Genomic DNA, 16,425 nt, shown 5'->3' on the forward strand with positions numbered 1-16,425 from the left:
CTGAAACGCGCACCACAGGGCTATTGTGAGAGTCCGTCGATCTACAGTCAAGCCCTTAAAAGTCAACTTGATTCATTTATATTACCGGCAGGCGCAGCCTTGATTCAGTACGTTGACGACCTGTTGGTAGCTGCTGACCCCAGAGAGAACTGCAGCGATTACCCGAATGAGTGTGCCAAAAACTCAGAGAGATGTACGTGCCTTTCTAGGTATTACGTCATACTGCAGACAATGGATCCCAAATTTTTCACTATTGGCGAAACCATTGTTAGCTCTCACGTGCAAGAATGTTCCGACACCTTTGCCATGGACTGAAGAGTGTCAAAAAGGTTTTTCTGAATTACGTGATGCGTTGTGTTCGGCTCCTGTGTTAGGTACTCCTGATTACAGTAAGCCGTTTACACTGTACGTTCACGAGAGGGATGGTTGTGCGTTGAGTGTTCTGGCGCAACAATTTGGTGACAAACAGCGTCCCTGCGCATATTTTTCTTCGACCTTAGACCCAGTAGCTAGAGCTTTGCCGAGTTGTTTAAGAGCAACAGCGGCAGCTGCGGCGTCCATTCGACAGTCCGCAGGTCTGGTCATGGATAATATGCTCACGGTGATGGTTCCGCATGCAGTTGACACTCTCTTGAACCGAACGAAAACTCAACATTTGACGAGCGCAAGGTTGTCTGGGTTATGAGCTGACGTTACTGGCTAGTCACATACGGATAAAAAGGTGTAATGTGTTGAATCCAGCAACATTATTGCCGATCAACACGGAGTCAAGTGATGTAGCACCACATGACTGTTATCTGAGAACTGAAGAAGAAACGAAGGGTCGTATTGACCTAAAAGATACTCCATTGGTAGATCCCGATGGTACTTTGTATGTTGACGGTTCCTGTTTTAAGTTACCGAATGGTGATGTGACGACTGCGTATGCTGTAGTGACGTTGAGTACGATTGTGGAAACTGCGAGATTGAGTCAGAACTCGGCCCAGGCAGCTGAGTTGGTCACCTTGACGAGAGCGTGTGTGTTGTCCAGAGGAAAGCGGGTGAATGTGTTTACAGACAGTCAGTATGCTTTTGGTGTGGCACACAGTTTTGGGCGATTGTGGAAAGAAAGAGGATTCTTAACGTCGCATGGCACGAAGATTCAGCATGGACAGCTTGTGAATGACCTTTTAGATGCACTCACGTTGCCTAAGCAGGTGGCCATAATTAAATGAAGTGCGCATCGAAAAGTGACAGATGATGTTGGTCGTGGTAATGCGTTTGCAGATGAAACTGCTAAGGAGACAGCGAAAGATCTGACAAGTCGAATGTATGTCACAAGTTCAGTGAGATGGCCTGCGGAAACTGGTATGTGTGAGGACACAGTGGAGAGTGTGAAGGAAATACAGAATGAGGCCACTGAAATGGAAAAGACTAAGTGGAAAGAAAGCACGGGAAAATTAGATGAGGATGGATGTTGGGTTGATTTGTCAGAGAAACAGAGATGGATGTTACCGGATGCATATGTGCTTGCTGTTGTTACAATGGCCCATGGCACAGCACATATTAGCTCGAAGGGCATATGCAAGTTGTTGTCTCCTGTATGGAAGAATGATGGGATTACTAAATGTGCAGAGAGAGTGGTTAAGAATTGCATGGTATGTTTGATGCATAATCCTGGAAAGGGCACTCCCACTCCACCTGGCCATTTCGCCCCCCCGACATATCCTTTTGAGGTTATTCAGTTAGATTTCATCCACATGGAGAGATGCAACAATTTTAAGTATGTTTTAGTCGTGGTTTGTGCATTCTCCAGATGGATTGAAGCTTACCCTCTTAAGGATAATACTGCCCTATCCACAGCTAAAATTCTGCTCAAAGAGTATTTCCCCAGGTACGGCATGCCTCGGATTGTATGGTAGGACAACGGAAGTGAGTTTGTGGGAAGCGTGATGAAGAGTGTGTGTCGTGGTTTAGGAATATCCCAGAAATTCCATAGTGCTAATCATCCTCAGTCAGCGGGTTTGGTGGAAGGATACAATGGCACCCTGAAACTAAAACTTGCTAAAATTCAGGCAACAACTGGTTTATCATGGCCCGACGCTTTGCCTCTAGCTCTCTTATCGACCAGGGCTACTGTACACTCTCGAGTAGGGCTTAGCCCATATGAGATTGTGTTCGGCCGTCCTGCGAACATTTGGGGGGTTCCAAGGCCTAAAGAATTGAACAGACTTGAATATCCAATGTTAATCGATTATCTATATGATCTGACTGCTAAATTGAGTTTGATTCATCAACAGGTCTTTGAGGCTCTGCCGTCACAAACAGAGGGTCCTGGTCATCGGCTCCAACCAGGGGACTGGGTCCTCACTAGAAATTTCGGACGAAAACGCCATCTTGAGCCGAGATTTGTGGGACCCTTCCAGGTGCTACTAGCAACGAGGACGGCGGTTCGACTGGAGGGACGGAAACACTGGGTGCATGCCACCCACACCAAGAAGGTTCCGCTTCCTCTGCCGGCAGACACATGGATACGTAAAGGCTTTTCCTCGTCTGAAACTGACGTTCCCCAGCGCTTTGTCCCATTTAGCGAAGCACAGACCATAGGGAACACTTCAGTGTTATCTGACACCCCTGTTGATTCCCCTCAGACAATTTCCTTTCCTTCAACATTGGGGAATACAAGTACTGAACAATTGCCTGGACAATCGAGCACTTTTTCGCCATCCAATCCACTGTTTGAAGATCAGACTCAACCCGGGAGAAGTCGATACTTTCTTCGACCGCGCGTTAAGGACAAATAAAAGAGTTCTGTTTTTTTTTTTTATTCCCTTTTTGAATTTACAGTACCCCTTACTGTTGTCATGAACATTGTGGACATTATATATTGTGTTTACCTTTTCTTTTCATGCAGCAAAGAGACTATTATTGAATTGATTCTAATTCATTTAACCTATCATCTGGGTTGGCCGTAGGGCCGTGCGGGTACTTCCTTCTGTTTAGCAGCTATCGACACTAGGTCGGTTTCTTTTGTCGATTTCTGGGAACTCCTGGGAATTGGCAATCGCTACTCAGAACGAAGTGCGTCAAGAACCTCACGGACGGTTTTTTAGAGGATGGACTTCTCGAAGCTGTCGGAAAGAGAGAAAATGTTGGCGCAAAGATCAAAAGTGTTTTGTACAAAGTGTTTTCTATTTCAGATCTTTATGTTGTTCCTAACCGTTTCAATGCTACTGGTGGGTGGAGTATATCTTGGGATTCAATTATTATTACCTTCCATTTCACCTACTCCTCCTTCCTATAATCTGAATTTCGCTTCCACTGTTTCTCCACATTCCTTTCATCTCCTGCCCCAACATGAACAAGTCAGACGTGCAGAATTTAGAAACAATTCCTTTGTGCAACTTTTGCATCAGCATCAGTTGGTGGTAAATACTACAAACTGTTGGGTGTGTGGGCTAATGCCGCATACCATGGACAGGGGTATCCCATATTTGGTTCTTCCGTACAGCCCCCAAGGGTCAGCTCGGGCATTCCAAACCATGTTCCGTAGTGCACTAGATTCTTACCCCCATCGAGAGCCACGCTCAGCAAACTTTGGTCCTGGCCCGTATCACAAGTCTCTCATGATAGCTATTGCCGATCTAGATAGAGATATCTTCGATACGTCACTTATCCCAGAAGAGGAGGTGCAAACCTATAAGTACCTTAGTGAGGCTGAGTATAGTATATCAGTGGGCGAGAGGCAGCTTAAAAGCTCGTCTCCAATCTGGATTGTACCTCACCTAGGCCACTTTTGTCTGCAAGGTCGTGGCCGAAATCCAAGAGCCCAGCTTGGGAAGAGTGCTTGTGTGGATACTTACGTTCTACCGATGCTCTCTTCCCCTGTCTTTCTGACTGCCAAGGGTACCTATTTTGTATGTTATGACCGAGCATATACGTGGTTACCACACGACTTCTCAGGTACCTGCTATATTGCAAATCTCTTGCCCCCGACTTTCACTGTTGCCGCCGACTATCACAAAACCAGAGTTGTGAGAGGTGTCATTAGTAAAGAGGATACTTCCGGTCAAGAAGCAGGAGACTTCTTCATGGGTTTTCTACCGTTTTGGGGCCCTATGGTCAATAGCAGAAATCTGAGACAGTTAACTCGTGTAGTAGAGTCAACTGCTAACATAACTGCAAGTGCCCTTGGTAATCTGACAGCAGAGCTTCAAGCGGATAGGCTCATGACGTTACAGAACCGTATGGTTCTAGACGTTGTTCTAGCGGATAGAGGTGGTGTGTGTAAGGTCATCCATTCGAGCTGCTGCATATTCATACCTGATAACGCTCCAACGGTTTATCAAGCCATCTCCAAGTTGCACAAAATCTCGGAGTCCATACACGTGGACGAGGGAGATTGGACGCTTCTAGGATGGTTTTGGGGTCTAATGTCAACTTGGGGTTGGAAGATTCTGATGATTATAGGGGTTGTCGTGACATTTCTGTTTACGTGTTGTCTTTGTGTACAGTGTGGTCCTGCCTTATGTGGCCTTTGTGCTACAACGTGTATAAGAAGGCCACCCGTTTCCAAGGAAACATTGATGGATAGAATTATGTTCCAACAACATCTGAATGATCTGATGAGAATCGAGATTGACTCCGACTTCGACTAGTTCTTGCCTACATGAGGGCAAAAGGAGCGTCTGAGGTTCCGTGAAAATCGTTACGACGTTTTGGGCATCGCCGAATATGGACGAGTGTGGTATCTATGAACCGTAAATGACGAGTTTAGTAAGTGTACGCGGTTTCGTCATGCTACTCAGAAGAGTTCGTCTCACTTACAGGTTTCTCCAATGAACCCTTGGGTTCCATTTTAGATACGGCATCCATTTTGTTCCTTGCCCTCACGTAGTCAGCGAACAGGCAACTGCCCGCATCGTGACCCTCTAGTTCCCAAGCTTTACGGTAGAAGCATATTCCTTTCATGCGTTTTTTATGACTAGGGGGAGGACACTGCTGAGGCAGCTGCCTCCGCTCGAAGGTGATTCTGCCGTGCCGATCTATTGTTTCAGCCTCGCACGTGCTGGGATCAAGCCCTTTTAAGCTACGATTACGCATCCAATATTATACTCACACTCTCTCTTCCCTGTTGTCTGACTTCCTTGCAGCTGTTCTTGTCTTTTTCTCTTGCTTATTTACAACTCAAGTGGAATGTACCTAATGGTGGGAAGATGTGCTTTTACAGTTGGAACTGGTGATGTTAATGTAATTATGTTCCGGGGTTCTCAATACATGAAAGCGATCCTTTTGAATTTTACTGTGGGAACTGAGCTGTAACCTTTTGCTTACATATTGTGCAATGACAAAATCTTGTATAAAAGAGAGCGACCCACAAATGCAATTTGAAGCAGACTCGCAGAACCTACATGCTGTTGTACTTCTTGTGACTTTTGCCTCCCTGCAGTAATAAACGCTGATCTTTGACGCCCAAGGAAGTCTCCCGTGTCTCTGTCTTTAGTGCGCCGGAACAGGTATCCCACGAAGGTTTTAGGTGTTGTTCCCTGGCACCGCTGGGCCTTAAATAGTCCAGTCCTTCAAGGCCCTAATCGAGATACAGCTAACTCACATAGAAGACACACAACCACCACCCTACCACACCCACCACACAAACACCCACCACACAATTCCTACACATCACACACCACACACCTGCACCCACCAACTCACTCAACCCACACACTGAGCACCACACACCATGGCCCCCCTAAAAAAAAACTAAATTCACGGAGACAGAGTTGAAGGTAATGGTAGATGAAATCATCCGTGTTGAGCCCCACATCTTCGGGGCCCAAGTCCAGCAGACGTCCGTGGCGCAAAAGAACCACATGTGGGACAGGATCATCACTCGGGTGAATGCTTCAGGGACCGTGCCGAGGACGAAGCATGACATTCAGAGGCGGTGGCATGACCTGAAGACCCGGGTGAAAGGCATCCGTGCAAAAAACTATGCAAGAGCCAATCATACTGGCGGAGGAACACCCCCGGAGCCCATACCCTTCACCGATTGGGAGGAGAAGGTGCTGGTGATACTTCACCCAGAGAGTCTAGACGGACTTGATGAAGGAGAAGAGGCTGGTAAGTACAAACAAAGCCCCACGATCAGTACGACATGGTCAGGCTCACACAACTGAGAAGACACATCACCTACGCCCCAAACCATGCACGTCGGACACCTACTCACAAACATGTACATGGCTACCAACAGGCCCCCATGTTCACGGGGAGGGTGGTGGTGGTGGAGGGTGGGGTGAGTGATAGGTCCAAACCACAACTCCCAACAGGCCCCCATGTACACGGGGAGGGTGGTGGTGGTGGAGGGTGTGGTGTGTGAGAGGTCCAAACTACAACTCCCAACAGGCCCCCATGTTCACGGGGAGGGTGGTGGTGGTGGAGGGTGGGGTGAGTGAGAGGTCCAAACCACAACTCCCAACAGGCCCCCATGTACACGGGGAGGGTGGTGGTGGTGGAGGGTGTGGTGTGTGAGAGGTCCAAACTACAACTCCCAACAGGCCCCCATGTTCACGGGGAGGGTGGTGGTGGTGGAGGGTGGGGTGAGTGAGAGGTCCAAACCACAACTCCCAACAGGCCCCCATGTACACGGGGAGGGTGGTGGTGGTGGAGGGTGTGGTATGTGAGAGGTCCAAACTACAACTCCCAACAGGCCCCCATGTTCATGGGGAGGGTGGTGGTGGTGGAGGGTGTGGTGTGTGAGAGGTCCAAACTACAACTCCCAACAGGCCCCCATGTTCACGGGGAGGGTGGTGGTTGTGGAGGGTGTGGTGTGTGGGGTGTGTGCGACAGGACACAGAAATGTTTTCAAATCGATATGAACATGTAATGTCCACATTACTGACCAGCTCTATCTTGTCCCTCAGGTGATCGTGAACTGACTGGGGAAACCAGTACCCGGCCGCAAGCCTCGCCTCCCACACATACCGGACTCTCTGGTGACGAGGACACAGGCAGCTCCGGTGCGGAGGATGGAGCGGGACCAAGCACACAGCCAGGGCCATCTGGCTCACAGGGACTCCCAGGCCCGACAACCGTCGCATGTGTGACTCCAGCGACACCTGCCTCTGTGATCTGCAGAGTCCCCACCACCACCACCACCAGTACCACCAGTACCACCAGTACCACCAGTACCACGACTCCTGCCTGTGCCACCCAGCCTAACCCAGCGCACGATGCAGGTCCATCGGCCTCACACCCAAGCAGGGTGAGTGGGCCACAAAGGAGAGAGGCGACGGGACATCAGGCAATAAGGCGAGCCACACCCCGCCGTACAGAGGAAGGACAGCTACCCCATCCTGTGGCAGAGTCCCTACAAGCCCTTGCCAGGTGCCAGGCGTCGTACGACCGTTCCCAGGAACATGCAGATCGTGCACACCAGGACTCAGTGGACAACACCAACATGTTGCGCGAAATCTCTGGGTACCTTGGCCAGATCGTGCACATCATGGGCCAACAGACAACAATGTGGAGGGAATGGATTGGCCGGAACAACCCCCCCCCTCCACCAATTGTCGTAGCGCCACCGCCACCGTCACCTCCACCTCCACCGCCACCGTCAACTCCGCCTCCACTGCCACCGTCACCTCCGCCTCCACCGCCGCCACCACCACCTGTGCCCCTGGCGACGGATGTGGCCCATGACCAACCTGCACCCCCAGCTGACTCTGTTCCACCTCAGAGACAGAGGGGCCGCCCGAGGCTGGAAGTGGGTGAGAGCAGTGTTGGAGCGCCATCCACACGCTCCAAGAGGGGCCGCCAATGACTTTGTCACTGCCTGTGCCAGACATTCACCCTGCAAAGTATCCTGTCCCACATAGACAATCATAGCCACTGGTCTGCTGGACTAGCCTGACACCCCCCAATGTGGTGTCAGCACGGACATTTCATCTGCCATTATCTTCAACTCCAACTCCCTCCCCACCCACTTACTTGTAAATATTTCACCAGCACAAAAGCACAACCTGTAAATAAATTTCACTTACACACTCAATGATGTTTTGCCTCCATGTTTATTCACATGATTGCCTTCAGAAACAGACGTAAACAGGTGCAGGGATCCTAGTCGTACATGATCATGGTGCTGCGGGAGTGACCTAGGGAAAATCAGAGACAGCAAACACACGTCAGGAAACAGATTCACACACATCACAACACACTGCACAGCAACATTACACAAACTACACTCATCACTAAAGCATGGGATGAGAGGACACACATCATGGAGACTTGTATGTCCAAAGAAATGAAGACACACATATGCAACCATCACAAACAAGAACACACAGCTGATGCACCCCACATCCACACAACACCAGCAAACATACATAAGGCATTGTCAACTGGCACAAGAGGTAGTTACTCACATTCAAGGGAAGTAGCGATCAATGAGCTGGTGCCTCTGGTCCACACCTTCCTCCTCACCACTATCCTCATCAGTCGACATGGGTGGGATGGGAGGCCGAGGAACTTCTTCGTCTTCAGGGTCCAAGAGCAGTTCAATGTCATTGCGCACTGCCAGGTTGTGGAGCATGCAGCAGGCAATCACGATCCTGCATACTTTTCCTGGTGAGTAAGGCAGGGCCCCTCCGGTCTTATCCAGGCACCTAAACCTAGACTTTAGCAGTCCAAAGGTACGTTCGATCACTCTCCGTGTCCTTCCATGTGCATCATTGTAGCGCATTTCACCCGCTGTCGTAGGATTACGTAGGGGACTCAGGAGCCAGGGCCTGTTTGGGGTAACTAGACATAATATAGACTCCACAATATCGAATGGACAAAATATCCAGTTAAAAATATCGACAATAATAAAATATCGATAACAAAAATATCGTTGGGAAAAATATCGATTAAAATAATGATAAAAAAATATCGAGTACAAAAATATCGACTCAAAAAAATCGACAAGACAAAATATCGATAAATAGTCAAAGTAAAAAAATATCGATAATATGTAGAAAAAAGGTAAAAAAAAAATAAAAAAATTATTAATAGTAATATAAATTGTAGTTAATGTTTAGGAGCGGGATGTTGGGTTAATAGGGGATAAGGGTGGGGAGTAATTTAAAATAAATAATTAATTAATATATGTTTGTAAATATTTTTAATTATTAATTAATTGGTAAATAATTAATATTAATTAGTTAATTAATTAATATAATTTTTTACATATTTTTTATTAGTAATTAATTGGTAATTAATTAATATTAATTAGTTAATTACATTAAATAGAGTAATTTCTATATATATAATATTTTGTTATTGTTAAATAATTAATTGGGAAAAAATAATATTAATTATTACATTAAATTAATTACAGCTAATGTGCTAATATATTAACTTCTTTGTTATTGTTATAAATTGTAGTTAATGTTTAGGAGCGGGATGTTGGGTTAATAGGGGATAAGGGTGGGGAGTAATTTAAAATAAATAATTAATTAATATATGTTTGTAAATATGTTTAATTATTAATTAATTGGTAAATAATTAATATTAATTAGTTAATTAATTAATATAATTTTGTACATATTTTTTATTAGTAATTAATTGGTAATTAATTAATATTAATTAGTTAATTACATTAATTAGAGTAATTTTTTTATATATAATATTTTGTTATTGTTAATTAATTAATTGGGAAAAAATAATATTAATTATTACATTAAATTGATTACAGCTAATGTGCTAATATATTAACTTCTTTGTTATTGTTAATTAATAATTAATTGGTAATTAAATAATATTAATTAATTTTGGGTAAAGGAGTATTTTTAGGGTTCAGGGTCAGTTTTGGGTTTTTGGGTAAAGGGGTATTTTTAGGGTTCAGGGTCAGTTTTGGGTTTTTGGGTAAAGGGGTATTTTTAGTGTTCAGGGTCAGTTTTCAGTCTTTAGGTAAAGGGGTATTTTTAGGGTTCAGGGTCAGTTTTGGGTTTTTGGGTAAAGGGGTATTTTTTAGGGTTCAGGGTCAGTTTTAAGTTCTTGGGTAAAGGGGTATTTTTAGGGTTCAGGGTCAGTTTTCAGTTCTTGGGTAAAGGGGTATATTTTTGGGTTCAGGGTCAGTTTTCAGTTTTTGGGTAAAGGGGTATTTTTAGGGTTCAGGGTAAGTTTTCAGTTTTTGGGTAAAGGGGTATTTTTTGGGTTCAGGGTCAGTTTAGGTTTTTTGGGTAAAGGGGTATTTTTTAGGGTTGAGGGTCAGTTTTAAGTTCTTGGGTAAAGGGGTATTTTTAGGGTTCAGGGTCAGTTTTCAGTTCTTGGGTAAAGGGGTATATTTTTGGGTTCAGGGTCAGTTTTCAGTTTTTGGGTAAAGGGGTATTTTTAGGGTTCAGGGTCAGTTTTCAGTTCTTGGGTAAAGGGGTATTTTTAGGGTTCAGGGTCAGTTTTCAATTCTTGGTTAAAGGGGTATATTTTTGGGTTCAGGGTCAGTTTTCAGTTTTTGGGTAAAGGGGTATTTTTAGGGTTCAGGGTCAGTTTTCAGTTCTTGGGTAAAGGGGTATTTTTTGGGTTCAGGGTCAGTTTTCAGTTTTTGGGTAAAGGGGTATTTTTAGGGTTCAGGGTCAGTTTTGTGTTTTTGGGTAAAGGGGTATTTTTAGGGTTCAGGGTCAGTTTTGGGTTTTTGGATAAAGGGGTATTTTTATGGTTCAGGGTCAGTTTTGGGTTTTGGGGGTACAGGGATATTTTTAGGGTTCAGGGTCAGTATTGGGTTTTTGGGGTACAGGCGTACAGGGTAAATATAAAATAAATTTATATTAAATCAATGAAATGAAATAATAAAAAAAAATTACATTAAATTATTAAGTTTTTAATTTATTTTAAATGTATATGTATTAGTTTTAATTTTTTTAATATGTTTTAATGTTTTTATTTAATATTTGTAAAATGTTATGTATTTTACAATTATTTTTACATTATTAATAATACTTTTAAAAATACGATATTTTTTAATTTGAAATTTTTGTACTACGATATTAATTTTTCTATATTTTTGTACTTACCTTTATGAAGATATGACTCCGATATTTTTGATTTAGATATTTTTGTGTCGATATTTTTGTATGTAGATATTTGGGGGTATATTACGATGGCGGACGGTCTTTCCCGCACCTGCCGCGGACGGTCTTTCCGCACCCACCGCGGACGGTCTTTCCCACACCCGCCGCGGACAGTCTTTCCGCACCCGCCGCGGACCGTCTTTCCCACACCCGCCGCGGACGGTCTTTCCCACACCCGCCGCGGACGGTCTTTCCCACACCCGCCGCGGACGGTCTTTCCGCCCGACATCATAAAGGTTCCCCTGCGGCCAGGCTATGTTCTGGATGGCCGTGATGGGCTCACTGGGGCTCCCATCTCCAGTCCAACGACATGGCAATGTGCCTGGGACGGGATCCATGCATCCCGGGCAGTCCTCCCCCTGGCGTCCGGGCCTGAGAGCTCCAGTGGTCCTCACTGGGCCGGAGTTCCAGCCGGGGTCCCCGAGCCCTGCCCGGCGTGGGCAGGCAGAAGCCCTACCGAGAAGGCTCAGGGTGGGAAGCAGGGAGTCCTTTCGGTCCCGGCCATCTGGTCGCCCGTAACGCTTTCCTATGGGGCGACCAGATGGCCGAACTTCCCTGGAAGTCTTGATGAGGTGCCATTTGCCTCCCGGATCCCAGCGAGGGCTCCATGAGGTCGGGTACATTCGCGCCTTGGGTCCCCTCTGTCACCTCGCGTGCACAGATTACAAGAAAAGGGGGTAATTTTCCTCCGGATTACTAGGGAGAAGGGTACGCCCGGACACCCCTCCGAGGCTTGTGGTTCTCTGCCATGGGGACCAGATGGGCTATGCCTGGGCAACACCTCCCTAGGCCACCCGGGGCTTCCTTCCTCCAGGCCAACTGCATGTCAAATTGCCCAGGACGGGCTCCATGGCTCCTGGGCAGTCATCCCCCGGGCGTCCGGGGCTCCATCCAGGCTGACGGCATGGAAAAGTGCCCAGGACAGGCTCCATGCGTCCCGGGCATTCATCCCCCGGGCGTCCGGGGCTCCATCCAGGCTGACGATATGGCAGAGTGCCCGGGTCGGGCTCCATGGTTTTCACGGTGGTCCTCCCCTGGGTGTCTGGGGGCTCCAGGCCGAAGGCACGGAAAAGTGCCCAGGACGGGCTCCATGCGTCCCGGGCACTCGTACCCCGGGCGTCCGGGGCTCCATCCAGGCTGACGGCATGGCAGAGTGCCCGGGTCGGGCTCCATGGGTCCCGGGCAGCCCTCCCCCGGGCGTCCGGGGCTCCCACCTCCAGGCCGACGGCATGTCAAAGTGCCCAGGACGGGCTCCATGAGTCCGGGACAGTCCTCCCCCGGGCGTCTGGGACACCCATCTCCATGAGGCCAACGGCATTGGCAAAGTACCCAGGACAGGCTCCATGGGTCCCGGGCAGACATCCCCCGGGCGTCCGGGGGGCACCCATCTCCATGAGGCCAACGGCATTGGCAAAGTACCCAGGACGGGCTCCATGGGTCCCGGGCAGCTTCCCCCGGGCGTCCGGGGCACCCACCTCCAGGCCGACGGCATGTAAAAGTACCCAGGACGGGCTCCACGGGTCCCGGGCATTCCTCCCCCAGGTCGTCCGGGCCCTAGAGCTCCGGTGGTCCAACCTGCGCCTGAGGCCCAGCCGGGGTCCAAGAGCCCTGCCTTGCGTGGGCAGGCAGTCAGGAACCCTACCGCGAAGGCTTGGGATGGATGGGGAGCTGGGAGTCCTTTCGATCCCGGCCATCTGGTCGCCCGCGATGCTTTCCAATGGGGCGACCAGATGGCCGGGCTTCCCTGGAAGTCCCGATGAGGTGCCATTCGCCTCCCGGATCCCAGCTAGGGCTCCATGAGGTCGGGTTCTTTTACGCCTTGGGTCCCCTCTGTCACCTCGCGTGCACGGATTGCAAGAAAGGGGGGTAATTTCCCTCCGGATTACTAGGGGCAGGGTACGCCCGGACACCTCTCCAGGGCTGGTGGTTCTCTGCCCGGGGGACCAGATGAGATATGCCTGGGCAACACCTCCCCCGGGCGTCTGGGGGCTCCATTCTCCAGGCCAACGGCATGGCTCAATGCCCAGGACGGGCTCCACGTGCCCCGGACAGACCTCCCCTGGGCGTCCGGGGCACCCATCTCCAGGAGGCCAATGGGATGGCAAAGTACCCGGGAAGGGCTCCACGGGTCCCGGGCAGCCTTCCCCCGGGCGTCCGGGGCTCCCACCTCCAGGCCGACGGCATGTCACACTGCCCAGGACGGGCTCCATGGGCCCCGGACAGACCTCCCCCGGGCGTCCGGGGCACCCATCTCCAGGAGGCCAACGGGATGGCAGAGTAACCGGGAAGGGCTCCATGGGTCCCGGGCAGCCCTCCCCGGGCGTCCGGGGCTCCCACCTCCAGGACGACGGCATGTCAAAGTGCCCAGGGCGGGCTCCACGGGCCCCGGGCAGCCCTCCCCCCGGGCGTTCGGGGCACACATCTCCAGGAGGCCAACGGCATTGCAAAGTACCCGGAAAGGGCTCCACGGGTACCGGGCAGTCCTCCCCCAGGCGTCCGGGGCACCCATCTCCATGAGGCCAACGGCATTGGCAAAGTACCCGGGAAGGGCTCCACGGGTCCCGACCAGGCTTCCCACGGGCGTCCCGGGCACCCTCCTCCAGGCCGACGGCATGTCAAAGTGTCCAGGACGGGCTCCATGGGTCCAGGGCAGCCCGCTCCCGGGCGTCCGGGGCTCCCACCTCCAGGCCGACGGCATGTCAAAGAGCCCAGGACGGGATCCACGGGTACCGGGCAGTCCTCCCCCGGGCGTCCGGGGCTCCCATCTCCAGGCCAACGGCATGGCTCAATGCCCAGGACGGGCTCCATGGGTCCCGCGCAGGCCTCCCCCGGGCGTCCGGGGCAACCATCTCCATGAGGCCAACGGCATTGGCAAAGTACCCGGGAAGGGCTCCACGGGTCCCGGGCAGGCCTCCCCCGGGCATCCAGGGCACCCACCTCCAGGCCGACGGCATGTAAAAGTGCCCAGGATGGGCTCCATGGGTCCCGGGCAGCCCGCCCCCGGGCATCTGGGGCACCCATCTCCAGGAGGCCAACGGCGTTGCAAAGTACCCGGGAAGGGCTCCACGGGTACCGGGCAGTCCTCCCCCGGGCGTCCGGGGGCTCCCTTCTCCAGGCCGACGGCATGGTTCAATGCCCAGGACGGGACGTCAAGTGGCCAGGACGGGCTCCATGCATCCCGGGCATTCGCCCCGTCCCGGGACGGGGACGGGGTGGGGAAGAGTCCAGGCGGCTTCACCTCCATGCCCGGCCATCTGATCGCCCAGATTCCCTCGGCCATCTGGTCGCCCGGATCCCCTCGGGCATCTGGTCGCCCGCAACGCTTTCCTATGGGGGGAGGGGGGACCAGATGGCCGAACTTCCCTGGAACTCTTAATGAGGTGCCATTCCCCTCCCGGATCCCAGCGAGGGCTCCATGAGGTCGGGTTCTTTCACGCCTTGGGTCCCCTCTGTCACCTCGCGTGCACAGATTGCAAGAAAGGGGGGTAATTTGCCTCCGGATTACTATGGGGCAGGGTATGCCCGGACACCCCTCCAGGGTTGGTGGTTCTCTGCCATGGGGACCAGATGGGATATGCCTGGGCAACACCTCCCTAGGCCACCCGGAGCTTCCTTCCTCCAGGCCAACTGCATGTCAAATTGCCCAGGACGGGCTCCATGGCTCTTGGGCAGTCGTCCCCCGGGCGTCCGGTGCTCCATCCAGGCCGACGGCATGGCAGAGTGCCCGGGACAGGCTCCATGCGTCCCGGGCCTTCGTCCCCCCGGGCATCCGGGGCTCCATCCAGGCTGACGGCATGGCAGAGTGCCCGGGACGGGCTCCATGCGTCCCGGGCATTCGTCCCCCGGGCGTCCGGGGCTCCATCCGGGCTGACGGCATGTCAGAGTGCCCAGGACGGGCTCCACGGGTCCCGGGCAGTCCTCCCCCGGGCGTCCGGGGCTCCCTTCCCCGGGCCAAAGCATTTCAGAGTGCCCAGGACCGGCTCCACGGGTCCCGGACGTCCGGGGCTCCCTTCCCCGGGCCAACGGCATACAGGAGTGCCCAGGACGGGCTCCACAGGTCCCGGTCGTCTGGGGCTCCCTTCCCCGGGCCAACGGCTTGTCAGAGTGCCAAGGACGGGCTCCACGATTCCCGGTCGTCTGGGGCTCCCTTCCCCGGGCCAACAGCTTGTCAGAGTGCCCAGGACGGGCTCCACGGGTCCCGGGCAGTCCTCCCCCGGGCCAACAGCAGGCCAGAGTGCCCAGGATGGGCTCCACGGGTCCCGGGCAGCCCACCCCCCGGGCGTTCGGGGCACCCATCTCCAGGAGGCCAACGGCGTTGCAAAGTACCCGGGAAGGGCTCCACGGGTACCGGGCAGTACTCCCCCGGGCGTCCGGGGGCTCCCTTCTCCAGGCCAACGGCATGGTTCAATGCCCAGGACGGGCTCCATGTGTCCCGGACAGACCATCCCCGGGCGTCCGGGGCACCCATCTCCAGGCCAACGGCATGGCTCAATGCCCAGGATGGGCTCCATGGGTCCGGGGAGGCGTCCCATGCGCCTCCGGGCTTGGGAGCCCCGGCTGGGTCCAGGGGCCCGGCCGGGCCCCGGGTCGGGTGCTCCGGCCCTGGTCCCTGTCTCCCAGCCTACCGCACTGCCAAGGGCCTAGGAAGGGGTTCCGTTGTGCCCGGGGAGCCTCCCCTTGCTTGTCTGGGTTCAGGAGCTCTGTCCGGGGCCCCTAGGGGCCCGGGGGAGGGCGGCCTCCCCACCCCGGGCTCTGTCCTTGGTCCTGCTGCGTGGCAGGGTGCCCGGGACGGGGTCCGGAGGGACCGGGGAGGCGTCCCATGCACCTCCGGGCTTGGGAGCCCCGGCAGCGTCCAGGGGCCCGGCCGGGCCCCGGGTCGGGTGCTCCGGCCCTGGGCCCTGTCTCCCAGCCTGCCGCACTGCCAAGGGCCCGGGAAGGGGTTCCGATGTGCCCGGGGAGCCTCCCCTTGCTTGGCTGGGTTCAGGAGCAGTGGCTAGGGCCCCTGAGGGCCCGGGGAGGGCGGCCTCCCCACCCCGGGCTCTGTCCTTGGTCCTGCTGCGTGGCAGGGTGCCCGGGACGGGGTCCGGAGGGACCGGGGAGGCGTCCCATGCGCCTCCGGGCTTGGGAGCCCCGGCTGGGTCCAGGGGCCCGGGCGGGCCCCGGGTCGGGTGCTCCGGCCCTGGGCCCTGTCTCCCAGCCTGCCGCACTGCCAAGGGCCCGGGAAGGGGTTCCGATGTGCCCGGGGAGCCTCCCCTTGCTTGGCTGGGTTCAGGAGCAGTGGCTAGGGCCCCTGAGGGCCCGGGGAGGGCGGCCTCCCCACCCCGGGCTCTGTCCTTGGTCCTGC

This window comes from Lissotriton helveticus, chromosome 11 (assembly GCF_964261635.1).
Source record: "Lissotriton helveticus chromosome 11, aLisHel1.1, whole genome shotgun sequence".
Lineage (NCBI taxonomy): Eukaryota > Metazoa > Chordata > Amphibia > Caudata > Salamandridae > Lissotriton > Lissotriton helveticus.